We start from the raw sequence: 10550 nt of genomic DNA, 5'->3' as shown, positions 1-10550 counted from the left end.
GAGCTTCCTCAAGAAATAGAGTCTGCTCTGCCCCTTCTTGGGTACAGCCTTGGTGTTGCAGCTCCAGTCCAGTCTCTTGTCCAGGTGGACGCCCAGGTATTTGTAGCTGTCCACCCTCACCACCTCCTCACCCCCAATGTGTATATATATATATATATATATATATATATATATATATATATATGTGTGTATGTAGAGGATTAATGACAACAAATTGAGCTTGGCTGCTGTCAGTCAATAGAATATAATACGGCTGGCACGTAACCAATGGCAAGTGGCTATTGCCCTTTTATTTATAGAATTTATAAATTGTACTAATCAAACTGATTCCTCTGTAATAATCTGAAAACATGTTTGACATAAATAATGTAAAATATTCAACATAGCAGGAGTCTTAAGAACCTCATTAGAGAGGTCCTCGACACCCACACAGCCTTATTTAGCTTAGCTCTATCTACTACCCTCTGCACCTCTTCTAAAGTTATGTCACAATTCAGCAATTCACAATTCAGACTTCAAGAAGTCTAGGAATGAAACCTTAAAGTGATCATCTCTTTCAGTTCTGTTCTCTTGGGTGACACCTATGATGATGAGTGGTAATTGCAGATGAGATCCAAACAGTGTTGCATTATGTGACATTAGTCAGTTTGTTCTCCCATAGTAACCACCCGTAATGCCAGCAGAGACTGGAAAAATGCAGCTTGTTATCCTGCTTCACACAAGAGTTGTGGGGAACCTACAGTAACAGTGAGTGAGTCTATTGTGTTAGCTCCGCCCACCCTGTGCCACCACAGACTCCAAGTTCATAAATGCTGCAATACTGAAAATGCAAAGGCTTCCATCAATGGGCCATAGGTTCAATCACCAATGCCATTGTTAACTCAGTATTAGTTAGATAGTGACTTAACAGACATTTATTTTCATGGAGATCTTTGAGATGATCACTTTAATCTGTCTGTCATCTGTGCACTAACTACACAAACTACATCTTTACAGATACATTTCCAAATTTAATTTTTCCCCAGCCTGTTCTGTCGCATTGCACTCATTCCTTTCCTGTTCTCATTTCACATTTCTCCTCTGCACATTGTTCTCTGCTTTCCCTTTGATTCTCACCATTTTGTCTTTTTTACCTCTCAGTTATTCATTACGGAGTTGTTTCAGAATGGGAATGAATAGGCCATATTATGGTGGCTGACAGGTCCATAGATTTGTTCGCCTGTGAATAATGTCCCCAGTACAAATCTGTGGTTCAGCAAGTAAAAAGATGCCCCCTGAAACATTTATTTAACATGGAACATTAATGAAGGAGAAGGGTTGGTGAGCTGTGGCCAGAGTGTGCTCGGTGTGTGTGTGTGTGTGTGTGTGTGTGTGTGTGTGTGTGTGTGTGTGTGTACTGTATGTGTGTGTGTGTGCGCGCGGGCGCATGCGTGCGAGCGAGAGAGGGAAGGAGAGAGTCTTCTCACTGCATAGATGAACAATCATGTAAAATTCATGGGCAGGGGAAATGTGACGCTGCGGTCTAGGGACCTGAGGTGAGAGCCAGTCACGCCCACTTCCGGGTTAAACATACAAACCAAGGGATTTCATCTGTACTCTGCTTACCAAGTTTGTTTCCTTAAATATGAAGTATGAATATGAATATGACTACTTTCACCTTTTTTGTTGTCAATTACTGCAGTGGCATTACAGGACAGAGCTAGGCCTGGCACACTGATATCCAAGCAGAACACTCTGCCTGCATAATGATTTCACTTGACATCTGGGGACAGGGCATGCATTTTACATCAACTTGGCCAAAGAAATATCAAATATAAGGCAGAGTTAAAGGAAATGACTAATTTCCTCTAACTCTGCCTTATATAGTCATTTCCTCTAACTCTGCTTGCCTGTGTTACCCTCCCTCCCCTCCCCCCTCCCCGATTCACATATCATGCTCTCCCACTCTTCACTGCTCCCCCCAATTGGTCAAATTGCACAAAATGCAACGCTGCACTTTCCCGGGTCCCCAGTAGCGCTTCCCCCAAGTTTGAAGTCGATCAGGCAAAAGGTTCTCAGGATAAACCACTTGTGTTGCCAGCAGGTGTTGCTTTGACTGCGTGTGTCCGAATTTATGATGTCATAGAGCCCTTCACAATAAAAGTTCAACACACTTCACACAACCCTGCGTGTGCCCACCTGTGAAGCTAACGCTTCGTTCACAAACAGCACACTAGTAACTTGCTGTACTGATAGTTGCTGATTTCAGGGAAGCCTGTGTTGTTAAATCTTCATAGTGTTGTGGTTATAAGACACTGTGTGGGTGTGGGGGGGAGGGGGGTGCTGTCAGCACGGCTTGTAGTTATCCACCCGCTCCAGCAGAGCCTGTGAGTAGCCAGGAGAGTAGTACCTGACGATCTCCTCTGGGTAGCAGTTGTTGATGGAGTTGATGTACTGCTGCAGGGTGGAGTCAGTCTCAGCCTGGATCTCCTGCACCTTCTTCAGACCCCCGCTGGTCACAAACAGCCGACGTGCCTTGCTGTCGTGAGGCAGCACCTTGCTGAACTGACAGACCACGTATTTGAGGATGTTGGTCGGGGCGTCAAACAGGAGCGGCTCCAGAGCCGGGAGGTGGGTGCACTTCTGAAGGATGCTCTTCAGAGCCATCTTGCTTTTCACCTGCAGGTCCTCGGAGCTGCCAGCGGCCAGGTAAAGCTCCAGCAGTCGGGGCAGCAGGCTGGCTGTGGCCACGACGCGGGCGTGCTCCGGGGTGTGGCGCCCAATCTGGCCCACCGACCAGGCCGCCGCTGACCTGATGTGGCTCTCCTTCTCCTCGGACAGGCACACGGCCAGCTGGGGCACCGCCTTGGAGGCGATGACCGCCATGGCGAGGTTCTCGGTGTGAGCCGCCACGTATCCCAGCGTCATGATGCCAGGCAACCGCATGTTACCACGGCAGCTGCCCAGATAGTCCACCACTGCTTCCATACCACCGGAATTCACAATGAACTGGGCCAGCTCGGGCGTGTGTTTGACCACCTCCCTCATCAGCGTGGTGACGTTCTTCCTGACGTACAAGTCGGGGTCGCGGAGGCAGGCCAGTGCGGCCGGGAAGATCTCCGCCTCCACCACCATCTCCGCCAGAATCACAGTGTGCTTACTGATCTGGCTCAGTGCCGACAGCACATGCCTCTTGAGCTTGGCATCTGGGTTGAGGATCATCTGAGCCAGGTGTGAGATGGCCCCGGTGTCCACCACGGTCTGGGCTAGCTCCGGGGTGTGTTTACAGATTTCGCCGAGGGCCGAGGCCATGACGCGTTTCAGGCCCACCCCAGGCTCCTGGAGGCATAGCACGAAGAGAGGAACCACACCCGCATCCACCACGGCCTGGGACAGCTGTGCGTTGTGGCATGCAATTTTGCCCAGAGCCCAGGCGGCGGCTTCCTTCACCCCGGGGTCAAACTCCTCCAGGGACAGGACCAGGGCGTCTAACCCCCCACACGACACCACAGCCTGGGCAAGTTCCGAGGAGTGTTTGGCCACCGCCCTCATCACGCAGGCTGCTGCCTTCTTATAGAACCTGTTCTGCGAGGCCAGAGAGTGGACAAGCTGTGGGAGGATGTCTCCCTTCACCACATCCTCAGCCAGGTCATCGCTGTGGTCTGCCATCCTGCTCAGAGCCAGCGCCGCCGTCTGCTGGATGGTGGGAACCACATCCAGTAGCAGGGGCCGGAGCAAGGACATCACGTCTGCACTTTGTAGGGTTTCTATGTTTTGTGGTCTGGTTGTCAAGTCAGCAACAGTCTGTACAAACTGGACTCTTGCTTTCTGATACTGCTCGAAAACGTGTAAAATCTGTTGTTGCTTCATTATTAGAGTGATCCAGAAACTACTAGTGCAGTAATCGGCCCTACTTATAGCATCTGAAGGGACAGATTATTGACATCAGTATCAGTTATGTCACTCAAGCAATTATTGCGATCTCATATCAGTGATGATGTAATCAGTGATGTCTTGAAATTGTGATGTCATCAGTCAGTGATGTCATCAGCGAGTGATGTCATCAGTGATGTTCCAGTGCTGTACTTTTTCCTAGTAGGACCTCCGAGTTGTCTGGAACGCAGCATAAGTCTTAGCTAAGGCCATGTTTAAACGACAACAGTCTCTGCATAAAACGGCAAACTGTCATTGCGTTCTCACCTTTGATTTTGCGTTTATACACAGCATTTGTGATAACGATTTGGGTGCAGAAAGGAAGCCGCAAAAAACTCAGAGCAGCGTCAATTGAGCCAGAATAACACTGAAACTTCTGGTTAGAACCTTCACAATAATGGTAATTAAATAAACTAATAAATAGCCTTATTGATGTTGCAACATATTTTTTGTGTTTGATCCTAAATACACAGAAGACATAAACACACAACTAAAAGTCAATTTTAACATGTAGGGAGTCGATGGCCCTGATTTTTATTTGCCCAGTTATAAATGACTGCTTCGGGGGGTACGGTGGTGCAGTGGTAAGCGCTGTCGCCTCACAGCTCGAAGGTCCTGGGTTCGATTCCCACCTGGGACATTGTGAACGCTGAAGGAATGCGTGCCCGTCCGCATGTCCTCGAGTGCCCACCGCCCGGGTGGGGTCGTCAAAAGGGATTTTCTGTGTGGAGTTTGCATGTTCTCCCCATGCCTCCTTCATATAGGAACCCCCTTCACCAAAACATGCAATATCCTGGGTGCTAATGCTCCTCTGGTCTGTTCGGAGGGAGGGGAACTCGTTGGAATAGCGTGAACCTCCCACGTGCTATGTCCTACCGGTGAAGCTTCCCCTGTCAGGTGAAAAGAAGCGGCTGGCTAACTGCCCATGTCTCGGAGGAAGCATGGAGCCAGTTTCGGCTCTCCCCAGATCGGCAGAGGGTGGAGTAGCAACCAGGATAAATAAATTTAAATTAGCACTAATGGGGGATAAAAAATCGGGGAATTTAAAAATAAATAAATAAATTACTGCTTTTGAAGGTAAAAACGTTTAGCTTCCTGTACTCTGTCTATTGCTAACGGGATTGATTTAGCTTTGGTAGAGTGACACAGAAGTCACAAATGGTGATAAACTGCTCCAGATTGGTCCATAACAGAATACAAACCCAGTAAACCCCCATAAAAAGACCTGTCTTCTTTGCAGCACAATTAGGACTTGAGGAAATGCATCTGGCCGTGAGTTGTCTGAAATTATTGAATGCAGGAGCATATTAATGCGCAGCGTTAATAGTGGGCACTTAATGCAGATTGTGTTTTTAGCAAATCGTTATCATGTTTGTTGAATGCCAATGTGATTCCTTGTGTCATAACATAAGGCTGTATTTGGATAGTTGAATGCTCCTATGTCTATCACTGTCTTCCATGGAAAAGAGGGGCTGTGTCGTCACCTGAATTGCGTTTCGCCACTTTACACGGCGACAGTAACGGCAACGTTATCAAAGAATTCCACTCTGGAAACTGTTTTCACTTTTTTGCGTTTTCAGGCCACAAGAACGCCATTGCAGACTAAAAGGAAGGCACTAACGCTAAAAAGGTTTGACGTTTTATGCAGGGAGCATTGCTGTGTAAACAGGGCCTTAATCTACTGAACCTACATTTCAGGACACATCATCTGTTCTGCACCCCCCGAGGCATGCCACCGATGTTGATCATAGACCTGGGACAGCAAAACCATAGAGTTCGACATGGACTCTTCTCAACCTTGGCACCACAATGGTGGAACGGCCAAATCACTGTCCATCTTCCAGCGGAGTCTAAAAACATATAATACCTCTTCAGCTTATACCTGGACCCTTCTTGAACGAACCACCCTTCTAAAAAAAAATCCATTTGAAAGGTCAAAGGGAAAGACAATTTATTGCTCGTGCCCAAATCTGTCTGGATGATCATTTTGCTTGCACAGGTTGCATAGTGGCACGGTGGCACAGTGGTGTGCTGTGTCGCCTCACAGAAAGAAGGTCCTGTGTTCGCCTGGGACACTGTGGTGCTGGGGGCGTGGTCTATGTCCTCATGAAGTTTGCATGTTCTCCACATGCTCCCCTGGGGTTCCCTCCATATATGAACCCCCACTAAAACATGCAAGAAGATCGTCACCTGGCCAGCGACGACGACCGAAGAGTGTGTGTGTGTGTGTGTGTGTGTGTGTGTGTGTGTGTGTGTGTGTGTGTGTGTCTGTTTTGCTGGCTGTACGCACGCATGTGTTGTAAAGCTATACAAAGGGACTACAGATAAAATGCCTAGGTCTAACAGAATGTAACACAAACTCAAGGAAAGCAAAACAAACGCCAGCAGATTTTTAGGAAGACTCCTACATACAGCTCTTTCTCAGCCTCTCTAGATCACTGTCTCTCTCCATCTCTCACCCTCAGTCTCTCAGCCTCACTGTCTCTCTGGCTGTCTCTCGCCCTGCCTCGCTCTCTCCTAGTCTCTGGCTGTCACTGTGTGCTCTCTCTCTCTCTCCCCCTTCATTCATCACTCCCCCTCCTCTCCGCACTCTATCTCCTTACGTCTTTCTCTCCCAGCGACTCCCACGCTTGGCTACCGGTGGCCCACAGGGAAATTATGGGATGTCAGCTGGGTGGAAGATAGCAGGGAGGGTGCTGTGGTGGGGGGAGGGGAGGTGCACGGGGAGAAGTAAGAAGAAGTAACGATGAATGGATAGATTGTACGGAATTGTAGCTAATGCTAGTGATTTTCAAAAAGAAACCATTCAAAACTGGTCAACAACTGCCTGAAGAAATAAAGAAATCCAGATTAAATCCAAATATTTTAAAGGCCCCCTCCAGTCAGGTTTCCTGCCTGCATAACTGTTGGTGATCTATAATTTCATCAGATGACCTACAAATATATCTTTGCTCCAAAGATTGTATATTGATAAGAACCGAGGGCTTATACCTTGTTCCACTGCAACATCATGGCTGCAGCGCTGTTGTCAAAAGCGAGAAGAGCCTTGCTCCTGCCTTCAATATACGATCTTTGTTTCCCTTCCGAACCGGAACAATATGGCAGTCTCTACCTCTGCCAAAATGTTCATTCCGAAGCCACAATATTGTTATAAATATCCGCAACCGGCCAAAAGATATCAAAGCTGATAGGCTTTATGGAAAGAGTGTGACTCAAACTAGTTATTATCGGCCTGGCGAACACTTTCCTATAATGAACGCAGCTAACAGATATAGCTAACGCCAGGCTAGTTATTTGTTTCAGACGGTATTACTTATTAATTAGTATTAGTCATGACATCCATTGTGTCTGATGTCATCTCCTGTTTTTAGCAATAGCTATTTTTTTTTAACTTTTAGCACAAAATGAGATTATTTGTAAAAAACAAAAATTGCTGGTGAACACAGTGTGGCTAATTGACAGGTCAGGGCAGGACTCGGCAACACAGGAAATTGTGTAGAAATAACAATACACTGGGGGGGCTTTAAGCAAGATGTCACATATTAACATTAACATAACTTTACACCCATTTCATCCCTTAACCTGACACTGCCAGATGGTTTCTTACACAGAACCATCTGGGACCTCCTCTTTGGAAACTGCATGGTCAAAGAATACAGGTGATTGGATGAATCATCTGCTATCACCTCTATCACAGGCTCGCTTCTCGCTGTCGTCACACCTAGATCCCGCCAGTAGTTGCCTCTGGATGCTGATTGGTCCGGCCAACTACTGGGAGTTAACCCAATAGCTTGGAGCGCGGCAAGATGGATTTATTGCGCGATCGTGATCTTGCGGATCTAGCTGCCTCACAAGGTGAGAAATCCCTTATTTGGACAGAAAATAACCTACTGCTACTGATTATGAATCTGAAATTTTTATCAGCATTATAGTTTGATCATCTAACATTTTACACTTTAGAAACAAAAAATGAAATATATATAAAAAGAAAATGTGTATTCATTATGATGATGATGATAACTACACATCTGTCTCCAACCATTTGCTAAACATCTCAGGGATAAATCGTTCTTGATTTTGACTAAACTTATATGTCAATGAGGATTTTGCCACTGAGACCTGGCATTTGCAAATGCCACTGATTAATTTGGTGCCAAAGCAAATACTTTAATGAAATTCACCAGGAGACAAATAATCACATCTAGACCTATAACATCAGAAAATAGTCTTGATTTATTTATATTTTTTATGACGAAATACATGTTGGAGGCACGAAAACTCCAGTATAGAATAGCTGTGTAGTCTTGCTATTGAACACTAATGTCCAGTTCCTCAAGCCTCTGATAACAGAAATACTTTGAAATGTCACTGTTATTGTCACAGCATGAACCTTCACTTTGATACTTTTGACTTTGATAGAACATTTAGTACATATTTAGCGCTTGTACGTCAAAAGGCTTTCATTAATGGAATCTCTCAGAAACCATCTGCATGCATGGTGTTCCCAGCTCTTGTTGGTGGTATTTATAGAAAGGTTGACATTTCTTCTGCAGAGATTCTGAGGTTGCGAAACTAAATTACACTGCCAAATTTAGAGGAAGGGAACAAATACGGTAATAATATATTTCACTATAATAAGGCGAAGGGTGGCGCGGCGGGAGTCCACGATTGTTCAACTAGCATGCGTGAAGTGGGCGAGACCTCAAGGGCAAACCAACAATAAGCAGTGGCGGCTCCAGAATCTTTTTTCCCTTGCTGGTGCTACAAGGTGGGGATGAATTATTCAGTGATGGGGCGGAGGGTTGTACTGTATATTCTCATGACCAGACAGACGTGCGGTGTTCCTAAGTCAGTTTCAATCATATATGCCAACTATAAATTCCTCTGTTGATTCATTACCGATAATCAACCCACTTTGTATCATAATCATAAGCACATGGGCAGTGTTTACCTTCTCTCTCTGTTTTCCTCATGGACAAAAATGCTCCAGCTGCTGCCTGCAGAAACTCCACCCCCGCCGCCTGCAAGTCAGGCTCATTAAGGCTCTCGATGTGATTCTCCGTGGATGTGCGCATACTTAAAAAATAAAAATAAACCGCACGTCTCGAGCAGTTCCGTTGTGACGCGTTGTGACGTAAAACACGTCACAACGGAGCACTTTGCCAGAGGAGGAAATGGGAGCCCTCCTTGCAGAAAACAGAGAAGGTAAACTGGCACACTGCCCATGTGCTTATATTACCAAGATTATTAATGGTACAAAGTGGGTTGATTATCAGTAAAGCCATCCTTTAAGTGGCCATTTCTGGGTAAGCCTACAAATAATAACAATAACAATGTAATGTATGGGTCAATAGGCCCTTTTCACAGCTACCGTTTTGAGGTGGTAAAGCAGTAATTAAAGCAGGTGTAACCAATAACATTGCCTGCAAAGTTTTCTGTCCTTAATCTTGTATTATGTGACCGAACGTAAATGAGTCAAAAAACAAAACAAAAACAAAGACTGGGACATTTTGAACACAAGCCCCCCAAAACTGACTATTTTCGAGCAACTTGCTGGGGGTGGGGGGGACGACGACATGCCCAAGGCCACTAACACAGGGTGGGTGTGTGAGAGAGAGAGAGAGAGACCGTGTGTGTGAGAGAGAGACGGAGCGATAGTCTGGGTCTCTCTGGGGTGTGTGTGTGTCAGAGGGGTGAAGACTTGGAAAAGAACTATAATTAAAGGAAAAGTCAGGTGAATAGTCTAGTGACTGACAGATCCTAATTAGCCTTCACACACAGATCCTAATGAGCCTTCACATACGCATACGCACACGCACACACACACACACACACACACACACACACACACACACACACACACACACACACACACACACACACACACAGAGCCTGTGGCTACATCTGTCTATCAGGTCTTTGCAGTTCTTATCTCCCAGCTAAAACTGAGCTGTATTATTTTGCTAATAATACAAAGTAATACAAGGAAACCCAGACTCAGCTACAAAAGATTGATGAGATCCAGGAGAAGTGGTGGATTAGGAATCCCGGGTGTCTATTCATACAGTCTTATAATGCCAGATTCCCTCTGTCATGGGCCTACTACACCTGTAAGAGTGAAGTTGGCAGTTGGAAATGGTTAGAGGAGAAAATGATATTTGAATATAACAAGACTGTCTCTTTATCATAATTATGGTTTCACTATAAAATCAACTGGAAAATGGACAATCCTTTAATTCAGTTTTCCTGTGAGGTAGTCAGATCCCTACAGAAACATTGAGCTTTTGATGGGGTGTCTTTACCTTCATGCCCTATATGGAATAACCCCCTATTAGTTGCTGGTGGAAGAACACTGTAATAATAACATATGGCAGCGCCGAGGTATTCATCATCTGGGGCAGATTTTGAAGGTGGGGATATGGTGCACTGTAACGAGTTGATTTAAGAGATGCTGATTCTATATTTATATTTAGAATTAAGATCCATCTTAAGGGCTTTTATTTGAAAGAACATTAATAGAGATATTGACAGTGAGGGGGATTGCTTCAGGCAGGAGAGTAGTTTATATGTTTTTATAGAAGTTCTCCTTAGACAGCCTATCTCCCATCAAACTTCAATGGGAGAGGGAATTGGGCTTG

General features: G+C 45.6%; 1 pseudogene across 1 annotated transcript; it reads right to left on the bottom strand.

Moving 5' to 3' along the window:
* Positions 1-2325: 2325 nt before the first annotated feature.
* Positions 2326-3849, bottom strand: LOC310790136 (sperm-associated antigen 6 pseudogene; annotated as a pseudogene). Its single transcript has one exon. The product of its transcript is annotated as a sperm-associated antigen 6 pseudogene (transcript).
* Between the last annotated feature and the right edge of the window lie 6701 nt (positions 3850-10550).

This window comes from Poromitra crassiceps (assembly GCF_964638095.1).
Source record: "Poromitra crassiceps genome assembly, chromosome: 15".
Taxonomy (NCBI): domain Eukaryota; kingdom Metazoa; phylum Chordata; class Actinopteri; order Beryciformes; family Melamphaidae; genus Poromitra; species Poromitra crassiceps.
Note: the sequence above shows the minus strand (reverse complement) of the source record. Positions and strands in the feature narration are given on the sequence as shown.